General features: G+C 40.2%; 1 protein-coding gene across 1 annotated transcript in view; it reads right to left on the bottom strand.

The window, feature by feature from the left end:
- The window catches only part of MFAP2 (microfibril associated protein 2), a 765069-nt gene extending 758158 nt beyond the window's left edge, over positions 1-6911 (bottom strand). Inside the window, exon 1 of the mRNA XM_044061828.1 lies at positions 6819-6911. The gene's annotated coding sequence lies outside the window, so the exon portion shown is untranslated. The remainder of the gene's footprint in view (positions 1-6818) is intronic.
- Between the last annotated feature and the right edge of the window lie 5923 nt (positions 6912-12834).

Genomic DNA, 12834 nt, shown 5'->3' with positions numbered 1-12834 from the left:
TATGAATCCAAAAATTTCCAAATCATTGCTGAGCCTTCTTTTCTAAATGTAAATTACACCACTCCATCCGTAATGGAATTATATTTTCCAGTATATTTTATATGTTATACGTATGATGCCGCAGTGTACGCGGTAACGTTGTTACCTCACAGCAAGAGGTTCTCCCGTTCGATTCTCGGCTTGGGAGTGCCTTCTGTGTGGAGTCTGCATGTCCTCCCAGTGGTTGGGTAGTGTTCAAAAGACATGCATGCGTAAATGGGCATGCCTTCGTTGAAGGTTGGGCGTCGAGCTGGCACCTCAGCGTTTCATAAAAATCTACTGCCAATCATTAGCGGACCGGAGTTCCGCTGTGGCGACCCCTTACAGGAAAAAAGACAAACAACAACAACATTTCATCTGTTATATGTCTGATAAAAAGGAATGTTTATGTTTTTCATCAATGGTATTAGTTGTGCATTTTTAATGTTTTTTTTAATATTTTATGAGTTACTCTGGGTCAGATGGAGTGTTATTAGATGAGTTGTATTAGACTATTTGTGTTTAGATATTCTGATTTTAGATCAAATGACATAGACTCATAATATACCTACATAAATACATAGATGGATACAGAATGATGGTCTGCGTCTCCTTCTCAGCTAGTGACATAATATTAGATTCCTAGTAGATAAAAGCAGGTCTCTCAACAACCCGCATCAGCCATTTTAGATGGTCAATGACCTTTCTATAACCCCTGTTTAATCCTTTGATTTGGTAAACTTTCAGAAAAGGGATGTTTTGCAGCACTGTTATGTACAGGAAGAGATCATTAATACAATCACGTACTGGAAACCTGTTTTCACCAACAGTTTTCTTTACACTGCTAGTGCTTACTTACAACATCTAGTCAGTTTCTCTTCTCTGTGGTGAATTATTTTCCTCCACAAAGCTAAGCTCAGGGGATAAAGAATTCAAGAGTTGTACAGCAGTTAGTGCTGGTACCTGCCAGTACTCAGTTTTTCACTTCAGCTCCTGTTGGATTGCCTTCAGTGCAAATATCCCTTCTATACAGCAAGTGTTTTTATTGGGTTTTCTGGATTTTCTACATATCCCAAAGGCATGAAGACATGAAAATGTGATCATCTAAGATGCTCAGAGATGTCATGGTATCAGAAACCCAAATGACTTGGAGAAATTAAAAAAAAGCTTTTGAAGGTTCTCATTAACAGAAACAGCCTGGGCTTCATTTAATGAAACCACAGAAAGCACCTGACAGTTTCCACCACTTTAACATCCTAGGCAAACTACCAGACACTGCACTGAGAATGCTGATGCTATCAATGAATCTGTAACTAGTTGATATGTTGCAACCTAAGAACGATGGTGGGATGATGGGAAATATTTTTTTTTACAGACACACACACACACACACACACACACACACACACACACACACACACATAATATACTGTATATATGTAGATGTTGCCAGAGTGAGTTCTTCTGGGTGAGTGCCAAGCATGGGTGACAAGCCACATTGGTTTACTTACAAATAGTGCATAAATGGAAGCAACCCTTAAGGACATCTTTAGGTGTCTGTTGTAAAAAGAAACAGACAACACAGGCAGGTTGTCAACAAAATAAGGTGCAGCCTATAATAATAAAAAACTGCGGCATCCTCCACCTTGACAGCAATAAGAGTGGAGATTGGTACTTCATGCATTAATAAGTGCTGAGGGTAGTCACTAAAGAAAAACACAAAGAGTTAAAAGTCAGTAGGAAACCAGACTGCACTAAATAACATCCTATCATGCTAGCCTATACTATAAAGCACTGGAAGAAAAGTAATTTTCCTAAATACACAGACTTTGTTAAACTGCATCTATTTATTTTATTTATTTATCCTTTGTTGAGCAGGTTATTCCCACTAGGTTATTAGCTTCTTTTCAGGGGGCCGAGGTGATATTTATACTACTAGGGGAAATTTTGCTAAGGCATCAGGGAACTTCCCCTGCACTTTTACAGAGGTGTCATAGATTCTTTTACATCCATCTGAGCTGCCACCAACTCAGGCTGACATGATCTTGGTTTAACTTCTCATCTGAAGGACAGAATCTGTTGTCTTTAAACACCTACACCAAGAAGACCATCTGTTTTTGGAATGAGTCCAATGAAAGACAACCATGATAATCACTGGGGTGGCACTGGCTGTCCAGTAATATACATTCTGGCTGAGCTGGATGGGTCCACACTTCTCTGAAGAAAAGAAAAAAAAATCTTTAACACAGAGAGGTGACACACTGTTGCAGACACACTGGACACAAGCTGAGCTATTCAGAAATAATACACATGCATTCAAAAAAGAATACAGCAGGTTTGTACGGCAGTGCATAGCTAAAATCTACATAAGTCTTAGCATTTTCAGAACATTCTGATCAGCAGACTATGAGAATCAAATAGCATAGAGGCAACATGCCTCCATGCAAACCTGATGTCTCTTCTGACAGCTGACTTTATGTATTTATATATGCTGAACCACTAAATACATTTGAAATAACTGTTTTGAACTACAAGATTATGATTTCCTTTACTGTCCTACTCTGGCATTTTCCCCCGACTTGGTTTTCTCTCTGCCTGTGTAGATAGCTGTAATAAACTACGGGGGTTGTCACTGTAAAGGTGATTTCTACTTACTCCTAAGGTGCAGTGATCCCAGTTTAGAAACCTTTGCCTCCCCCAAATCTTTCACCTTACTTGGTCAAATGCACTGCTAAACAATATTTTCATTTTCAGTGAAATGGTTCTTAATGTATATCCCCAGTGGAAGGAAGCAAGGCTGGAAAGCTGAAACACAGTGGTCATGACAAGACAGGAATGGCTGATACAGTTTAATACATCACACTGAAGACACATTTTTCTAGATTTACTGTAACTCCTAAAGTGAGTCTAGGAACTTATTTTTTCATGGCGGTAACACAGATCCAGTGTCTATTACATCATATAAGACTGTTAAATGCTATGTTGATGTTGGGGTACATTCAGAAATTCCCTTGAAATGGGCAATGTGAAAAATCTCATGCACATACCTCTCAACTACTATGAATCAGGCACAGCGTTTTGAATTTGGCCCTTAGATTTAGCCTTGCTTCTCCTATACTTATGTTCCTCATAAAGACAGACCTGTTTAAGAATACATACTTTAATAAATACATGAACAAAGCCTATACAAAGGTTCACTGCCACTAATCTGCTGTAATGTGCTGGAAAGGCCACAGAAATACCTCACTAGAAATTATATAGGGTCTATTATATAAAGACCTTCTATTGTGAAAAATAAGGAAATGCTCCTCTTTCTGACCCTCTGCTATGATTTTTTTAAGTCTAGTGCTATGATTTCTAATGCTTGAATGTTGAAAGTGCTGCTCATGTACACTTTTCCAGGACTTCTCTCTTTCTCTGTCTCTGTGGAACAGCAGACATATGCAGCTTTATGTTCTCAGTGTTTCTTCAGTTCAGACATAATCATGTAGGGGGCAGAGGTATCCAACTCAGTCTGACTACCTCACAATGTACCACAGTGTGTCCCTCCCCCACACACCTTCCTATATCCAGGTAATCACAAAGTATCTGAAACTGTGGTAGGGACAATTATCAGTTAGGACAAATATGTCTTTTGCTTCAGCTTTCAATTCATACCTAAAATGCTGGTAACAGTACTGTATGCAGTATTTTTAAATCAGAATATTAAATGACCTATAAATAAGAGACAACAAAACTTTCTGTTTGGCATCTCTTGTGCAGCAGTACATACCGAAGAAAAATTGAGGAGGGGAAGCTGCTGCTAAGCGTGGAAAGTTCATGATAGTAAAATGTTCCAAAGAAGTAAACAAACACCTCCAAAGATTAAACAAAGTCCATCTTATGTAATATTAGAGCTTTACAAACCACAACAACTTTGGAGGACTCTATCTCTCCTCCCTCCACCATAAAATGGAAACAACCAGTTTTACAGTGTCAAAACTTTCTTTAAAAGGGTGTTTGTTAACTAATAAGATAATTAAAAACAAAATTAAAAATTAATGATTCAACAGCTTGTGAGTTGCAGCAGTACATACCGTACAACAGTTTGGTACTTACCACATAGTCAGCACTTGTGTAGTCCATTATACTAAGCAGAGTTCAGCTCAGTCTAAGTAAGTGTACTTGTACAGGACCAGTATTTGATATAACATATTGCCTGTCTTACCTTTTCACAAAAACGTTGTAGTAACTGTCATGGTATTCTCACCCTGGCTCTCCCTCTCTCTGTAAAAGGGTCTTTGGTTAATGGGATTACATTCAGTAAATCAGTAACTAAATCCTGTGCAGTATGTGCTGAGTAATATTTAAGTACACTGTTACATGTTAGGACAATTGGACAACATACCAAAAGCCAAGAGGCTATTGATTTACTTCCTTTCATGGCATCTTCCAGTGAGCGTTACATTCCCTTCCAATGATCCCATTACATGCTGCTCAATTAAATAAGCGACCATGGACTGCCTCTGGCTACCCAGTCTACAGAAGCAGTACATATTTAGAGTGTTTTCCTATTTTTTTTATTAAAATGCTTATGAAAAGTTCATTCCAAAACAGCTCCTACATGTCCCTTCCCTAAACTGTCTGATATATATATATATATATATATATATATATATATATATATACAGTGACCTCACAAAAGTTAACATCCTTCTACACTGCTCCTCCACAGTATTTTCAGCTGTGTCACTGATACAGCAAAATACATTCACTCCTATGTAACATACTCCCTCTGCTGGCAGTAGATGGTAGTACATAATACCTGTGACAATCAAAGTTCAAAGGCCATACTAGGAGGGTTACAGTGATGCAGAAGACAAAGACAAGTTCTGTTGATTAGTTTGATAAAGCTCACCAACATCTCTGAGGAGTATAATGCTACCAGGAGAAGAAAGTCTATTTTACTGTTTTGTCCTTCATACTTCCAATTCTAAAAGCTCTAATTATTTTCCTGGTAAAGTTACCTAACATCTCTCAGTAATACGCCCATAAGAGAGAAAGTGTCACTGTTTTGTCTTTTGTATAATTTTCAAATATCTTAGAAGCAAGTAGGCTACAGAGTACAGACCATTAAAGTCATACTTTATGAAGTTAGTGAGATAAAATACAGAACTTCTATTAACCCAAAGAAGCAAGGTTAAAAGAAGCACAAAACGAACCAGTAACAGCCACTGGAGTTCAAGTAACAATTTAGACATAGCAGCATGATCACAAAAAACAGCAAGGCAACAACCATGCCCAAAAGATATACCAAACCATGCCAGCTGCCACAAAGTTAACAGACTATAGCATTACTCCCTGGTGAACCTGCAGTTCGGCTGCATTTGATGAAAGCTTCCCTTCATTGTTTTTATTGTTAATAGCATTTTATATCTTGCAAAATTGCACTGAAACACATATCATCATAAATGCAACTTAGCTGCACGGCATCCAGGCACATCAGATTTACAAAAATTAGTTTCCTTTCCTTCAGCTTGTATCTATATCTGACTCAGTTCATCTTAACAGATTTTAAATCACACAGTTATTATGCTTGAAAACTGCATATGGTTTGTGTTATAAATGCACATTAACAAAAAAAAAAAACACATTTCAATGACTGAATGAGCAAAAGCCCTAAAAGCACTGAGGTCTAATGTACATGAAGTTTCATGACTTCACGATTTACAGTGAACATCTGGTAGTAATTAACACCCCCATAAAGACAAAAAAAAAGTTGAACAGTTCCCTCATCTCCCCTCCCCCAGCTGTATAAGGAATTCCACCCTATAGAACAAAGACTGCCTCCCCACCCCCACCCAAGTTTTTTTTAACTGTATTTTCCATCTTCAGTCTCATGTAGGTATTCAGTTAACACCATTTTACAGAACTATTTTATTTAAAATTAACTTTTCTAAACAAAAATGTAAAAGAAATTTGAAATACTGATTCCAAAAAGAAGAAGAAGAAAAAAGAAAACTTGGTGATAACTTATCTGACTTCAGTGAAAATAAAGACTAAAGGAGGTTTCAGAAACAAAATGTACCATTTTTTTAATTTAAGGAGTATTTAAACTCAGGCTGCTTAAAACAGTAACCTCTGATATGGAAGACGGCAGGCAACATCTGGATTCCGAAGCCTGGAATGAATCCAGACATAAATCACGTTTTCCTGTTCACATAAATCCTTTTTCATTTCTTCACAAACAAACTAAAAACTCCTTAAAATGCTTTTGTATGTGACAGATTTAACTGGTACTGACTTATTCCACAAAACTCATATGATTTGAATGAAAAATGGCTCTTTTTTGCCCAGGTAAAATAAAGCATGTCCACTGAAGAGACCCTTAAGGTTTCCATTATGATTTGTAAATCAGGCAACTGATACAACAGTCATGCTAAAGTGACACAGAAATAGGTGTTCATTTACTGTAGAGGAAATTCAAAGAAATATGAGCAAGGTCTCTGTGAGCTGAGCTCAGAAACATCATTGTAGCATCTCTTAAATTATCATTTGTTGTCAATTTTAGATCCAGCCATCTAAAACAAATAATTAGAAGCCATTCTGAGCATGTATGAAATTATTCTCATTATAAGGTGAGTTCTGAAGGCTAAGTTTTAAAGCAGCTAATACTACAAAAACAGAATAAAGATTTATAGAAACTAGAAATTATCATACGCATATACCATATTTAGTTATTCCTGCTTGATTCTTTTACTGCTCAGATCAACAAAAGCATGCACTTTTACTTAGTTGAATTGTGTTGCACACATTCTTACCAGCTGATGATCCTAAAGACTGCTGCCTTCCTTCTGTACAGAGTCACTCTGCCCCAGTTCCAAAAACTCCTCAAATGGGACACCAGATTTTGTTTCCAGGACTACAGCTCCTCTGGGTCCTACTGCTAGTTTTATACCCTGGTCATCAGAAAAAAAATTATTAATTTTAATTAATTTCTGGTGAACAGTGATCTAAACAATATGTGCACTAAATAAATTAGAAACAGAATAATCCATCTGTAGTAGATCAGACCATTTATCAGAAATGGAAATATGAACTAAGCCCAAACACGACGGTCAATTATGAGCTTTTTTAGTAACTGTAACATTTAGAAATGGAGAGTAATAAATCTAGTATGTTTGTTGAAAAGGATCTGGATATTATATTGTGGTATGTCACAGACAAAATGACTGAGACTATGCATAAAGAAAGAAGAAAGCAAACAGAACAGTAAAAGTCCTGAGCAAGCTACAGATGAAAAAAGAGTTAAACAATCTGTATGTGCTTTTCATTAATTAAAAAAAAATACAAAAGATATTTCTGTATAGCTTTTAACAATAACTATGAATGTTAAATCTCTTAACATTGCCTATTTTTTGTATGTGTAGCAACAAGCCCCTCTCTGTCTCCCCCAACACATCTATTCTCTGTCCCTCCCCCCACCCCACCACACACACTCTGGTACCTACTAGTACTATGAGAAATATAAAATGACTGATAAAATTGATGACTACTCTACCCACCACACATTTTATTCTTCTAACTACAAACTGCTGCATCTTGTACAGAGGAGTATTTTTTCCGATGCTGTTCTTTTGGATTTAGGTTACCAGGCTTGACGAATGTGGCTTTGCCATGCCTGTCTCCTAGCCCACCTACTGGACACCTTTTTCAGTTTTTATGGGAGAACAACGTGAGATGTGTCTAGTAGAGTATATTGCACATCCTAATTTTATAAAATGACTAACTGGTGCTACTTTTCTTTCAAAAGCACAGGCATCCACTGATTGAAATGTTATGAATAAACATGCTTCCAAAATCATCTAAGATTCATTACTTTTTACTCAGTGGCTGGTCGTAAAGGTGAAGGGTAGGCTTTGCCAGCTCATATACTCTGCCATAGTCTAAGACAGTATGTAAAGGAAAATTTGCCCTTAGTTGGTGGTTGTTCTATTGTACTGAAAGCATATTTAAACAATAGACCATGTTTTGGTGTGGGTAATGCAGGGTATAGCCACAGTTTGATACGCTTCGGTCAGAAGAGTGAAGTCCAAATAACCAAACATAGCTAGGCATGGATTACATTACCTACACCTACACATGATACACTGCTATTACACAATAATATTATTTAAAAAGAAATGGCTTACTTTTTAAAAATAATGCTGTTGTGTGGCAGTGCTTTACTTTGGGTGCGCTGCCTTCTACTTACATAAGATTATATGGACAACTTCTTCTAGATGATTATAAGAACATTTTTAAACTGTAAAATGTTCATAGGTGTGTACTAGGCTAATTGCCCTGAAGCCTTTACAAGCCTAGCCCATAGGATTACTCTGGCATCATGCCACCCAGCCTTAGTTCCCAGTGTCTCTGTCAACTAGAGTCACTGGAGTGATCCTCGGGGTGAATTTTCTATTTCCCATCCACTCATCAAGATTTCTCTTGAAGAGGGCCAGCGAGGTGCTCTGTTTGACATGTATGGGAAGTCTATTCCATAGCATGGTCAGTATCTGGGTTATGAACCTGTCCCTCCAGCATGTTCTGTTGATTGTGGTAATGAGGTTGACGTTTCTGGAGTGTGTGGTGGGGAGGGATTGAGATTTCTTTAGATGTAGCATTTCTAACAGAGCAGGGTCAGACATGGCTTTGTAAGTCAAGCAGAGATCACCTCTAAGTAGGCGATATGAGACAGAGAACAGTTGGAGTTTTTTTGAGTCTGTCCATATAGGACAAGTGTTTAAGGCCTAGGATCCTCTTTGTGAGGTACTTTTGTGACCTCTCCAGTTGTTGCAGGTGTCTAGTGAGGCACATGCCAAATGGGGCATTGTATGCGATGACTGGCCTAATGAGGGAAGAGTAGAGGGAGACAATGACCTCTTTCTTCCTGGATGCAAAACCCTTAATAATGAGATGAGCCACATAGAAGGACTTTCTGACCACAGTGGCAGTGTGGTGGTCAAAAGAAAGGTTGCTGTCAATCTGTTCATAAGTTCATAGGTTCATACTAGGCTATCTGCCCTAGGGCATTTATAAGCCTAGCCAGAGTGTGTTTGGCTTTCACCACCCATTTTAAATTAATTTTGCTATGCCCTTTTTCGAGGTTAGTATACTGTGCCTCTGTCTAACAGTGACACAGAAGTGATACCCGGGGTAAACCTATGATCTCCCATCTACTCATCAAGATTCCTCTTGAAGAGAGTCAATGAGGGACTCTGCCTAACCTGGACTGGGATTTTATTCCAGAGTGAAGGGAGCCTCTGGTTTATGAATCTGTCCCTCCAGCATGTCCTATTTATTTCAGTGCTGAGGTTCAAGTCTCTCGAGCGCATAGCTCAATGGGATTTGGATTTTCTGAGGTGCAGCATGTCCATTAATTCCGGGTTGGACATGGCTTTATATGTCAGGCACAGATTGCCTCTGAGCAGGCGGTATGCCACTGAGTAGAGCTGGAGTTTCTTTAACCGGGCAGCATATGGCATCTGTTTGAGCCCTTTGATCCTCTTGGTGAGGTACTTTTGGGGTCTTTCCAGTTGCTGCAGGTGTCTGGTAAGGTACATCCCAAAAGGGGCATTGTACTCAATTATGGGCCTGATGAGGGATGAGTAAAGAGGCACGATGACCTCACCTGATCTAGATGTGAATCCCTTCATGATTAGGTGGGCTATATAAAATGTTTTTCTAACCACTTTGACAACGTGGTTGCCAAATGAGAGATTGCTATCAACTTGGGTCCCCAGGTCCCTAATTACTTCTTCTGTACTTAATGGATTACCACCTATGTGGTAATTTGTGGGCACTTTGTTTTTGCCAAAGGGGATGACTATACACTTTTTGGCGTTTAGCTTGAGGCCATGGCTCTGGCACCAGTTGTCTGTTTCTATGAGGCCCTTTTGGAGGATGCTTGTGTCGGCTGGAGAGTCGATTAAGGCACCCAGTTTGCAGTCATCTGCAAACTTGGTCAGCCACAGTCCTTCCGTGTTGGCCTGTACCTCTGAGAAATATATACCGAACAAGAGAGGTCCCAGGACTGAGCCTTGTGGGACGCCACTTGTAACTGGTTTGGAGTCTGACATGGCTCCAGCAATTCTAACCATGTGGGTTCTGTCCTTGAGCCAGTTTGCAACCCATCTAGTGACATAGGGGTTTATATTTAAGCTGGTGAGCTTATCTATAATGCCAGAGTGGGGTATTGTATCGAAGGCTTTTGCAAGGTCCAGGTAGGCTGTGTGGACCACCTTCCCTCGTCAATGGCCTTGGTGACTGTTTCAAAGAAATCAACCAGGTTTAAGAGGCAGGATCTGCCCTTAACAAAGCCGAACTGGCTAGGATCCAGTGTCTGTAGGTCCCCAATATCTTTATTTATGAGGTCCATGATGATCCTTTCCATAGCTTTGCAGACCAAGCTAGTCAGGCTTATGGGGCAATAGTTTCCAGGATCCGTTGAGGCACCACCTTTGTGGAGAGGGACCACTGTTGCTGTACGCTACTCTTTGGGTACATATCCTGTAGTAAGGCTGAGATTGAACAGTAGTTTTATGTTTGGGTTTAGCTCTTCTTGGAGTTCATGTAGGACGCAGCCCGGGACACCGTCTGGTCCCATTGATGCTGTGTTTTTTGCTTTGGAGAGGGCGGCTCTTACCTGAGCATCTGAGATGTCAGGGGGGCAGCACTCTGCTGGGATAGATATTTGCCCTTTTGGTGGGGGGGGGAGAATTTTGCGCTGAACCTGTCAGCTGTTGTCAATGTCTGTGGGTTCGGTGTATTTTTTGTCATTTTGGACTAATTCTGAGCATATCTGGGAATTCCCACCCAGGTTCCTAACATAACTAAAGAAAGCCTTGTGATTATCCTTAGTGTCCTGTGCAATTTTTCTCTCAAAGCTGGCTTTAGACGATTTTTATGAGTGCCCGTAGTTTTTTGCTAATACTGATCAGAGATGCCTTCCCTTTTTGGGATTTTGCTCTATCATGTAGTAGCTTCCCCCTTCTATTGTATAGTTTGTTTATGGCTGGGGTCCACCAGACAGGACGTCTTCCTTTGGAAGATTGGGTCTTGGTTTTATTTGGGATCGCATGATCCATGCATTCCTGAAGGTATTCATAGAATGTATTTATAAAGGATTCTGCAGTCTGGGCTGTATTTTCCACAGGCCCGGGGGCTTTGAAAAATTCCACCTCGGTTTTGAGGAGTGTAAAATTTGCATTAGGGAAGTTTTTCATTGTGATTTTCTGGGCATGGAATGGGGACGGGATGTGAATATCCAGTGAGATTAGTTTATGGTCTGATCTTACCAGTGAGGGATATACTTCTGGTCTGGAGCATAGAGTCCCCATGTTGGTGATGATCAGGTCCAGTATGTTTTACCCTCTTGTGGGAGTGGTAACAAGTTGTTCCATAGCATTTGAGTTTATAAATTCTAGGAACCTTTGGGCTAGGGTGTTGGAGCTAGAGTAATGCTCCCAGTCTATGTTTGGGTAGTTGAAGTCGCCCAATATAATGGTGTTTGGAGAGAACTTCATATTTTCCAGTGTTCTCGGGAAGGCCAAGTGGGGTTCCTGGGTTTGGGAGGGTGGTCTGTAGCAGGCTATAAACTGGAAGGCAGTTTTACCCACTGTTAGTTGCACATGGATACTCTCTGATGCTTCATGCTGTGCCACCAACCTGGAGGTGTGGGTATCTTTGACGAATATTGATACTCCCCTCCTTTTGTGGTTCAGTCCAAGTTTGGGGCTGGAAAGCATGGTATGAGGTATAACCTGGTAGTGCTGGGGTGCTCTCAGGAGCCTTGAACCAGGTTTCTGTTACTGCACAGATATCGATGTTCTCCATGCTAAGGAGAGTTTAGAGTGCGAGCATCTTGAGGTTTAGACTTCTGGCGTTGAGTAGCATTACTCTTAGTTTCTTATCCCTTGTGATACTTATGGAGGTGGGTTTGTCTTTTGAGCCTTGCCTAAAAAAGACACTACGGGGGTAGCAAGAGCCTTTGCCAATATCCGAAAGCCCAGGGGTGACAAGTGCAAGCCATCCCTAGCGAAGCATCGTGGCTTGTCGAGCATGTCATCCCAGGCTGACAGGCATTGGATCCCCTTTGAATGACACCAATACTTAAGCCAATTGTTGAAATTGATCATCTTGTCTTCAGATTGTGGCATCATTCTTGGTGAGGGTAAGATGCTACTCAAGGTCAGGGTCATTCCGGCCTGGGCTACATGCTCAGAGAGCTCCTCTATGTCTCTTTTCATGTAGTCCAGGGAGGTACTTCTCAGGTCATTCACACCAGCATGGACAATGACTGAGTCATATTTGTACTTGCCTTGGAGTGACCTGAGTGCTTGTGTTATGTGGCAGATCCTAGCACCTGACAGGCAGCTCACCATGACCTTCTCCTTGTTTAGCCTGGTGAGCGGTCGTCAGTGTGCCTGACAATAGAGTCACCTATTACAAGTGTATCAGGTGTGTTGTTTAGCCTTAAGGGCTATGACTGTTCGGCACACTGGCTTTGGCTTTATGAGCTATGTGTTGCATGTGTTTTGTTTTGGGGTAGCAGTTGCTTGGGTGTCTGCTTTGGAGGTCTCTGCTGCTTAGGCAGATTTTTATTTAGAGCCTCCGAGTATGTTTTTGTGTGTTCATGTGTTTGGTTTGCTGTTGTGGTAGGTCTATGTGAGACTGGAATTGTAGTGAGTGTGGTTTCCTTCTCCTCCTGACTGGTTATGCCAGTACTGAGTTGAGAGAGCTTAGCCTCCAGTTTGGCTATATGGTTGCATCTCTCACATGTGTTGGAATTTGTTGGGA

The sequence above is a fragment of the Protopterus annectens genome, chromosome 2.part0 (assembly GCF_019279795.1).
Source record: "Protopterus annectens isolate FY-2018-M chromosome 2.part0, PAN1.0, whole genome shotgun sequence".
NCBI classification, from domain to species: Eukaryota; Metazoa; Chordata; order Ceratodontiformes; family Protopteridae; genus Protopterus; species Protopterus annectens.
The sequence above is the reverse complement of the archived record's forward strand: the minus strand, read 5'-3'. Positions and strand labels throughout refer to the sequence as shown.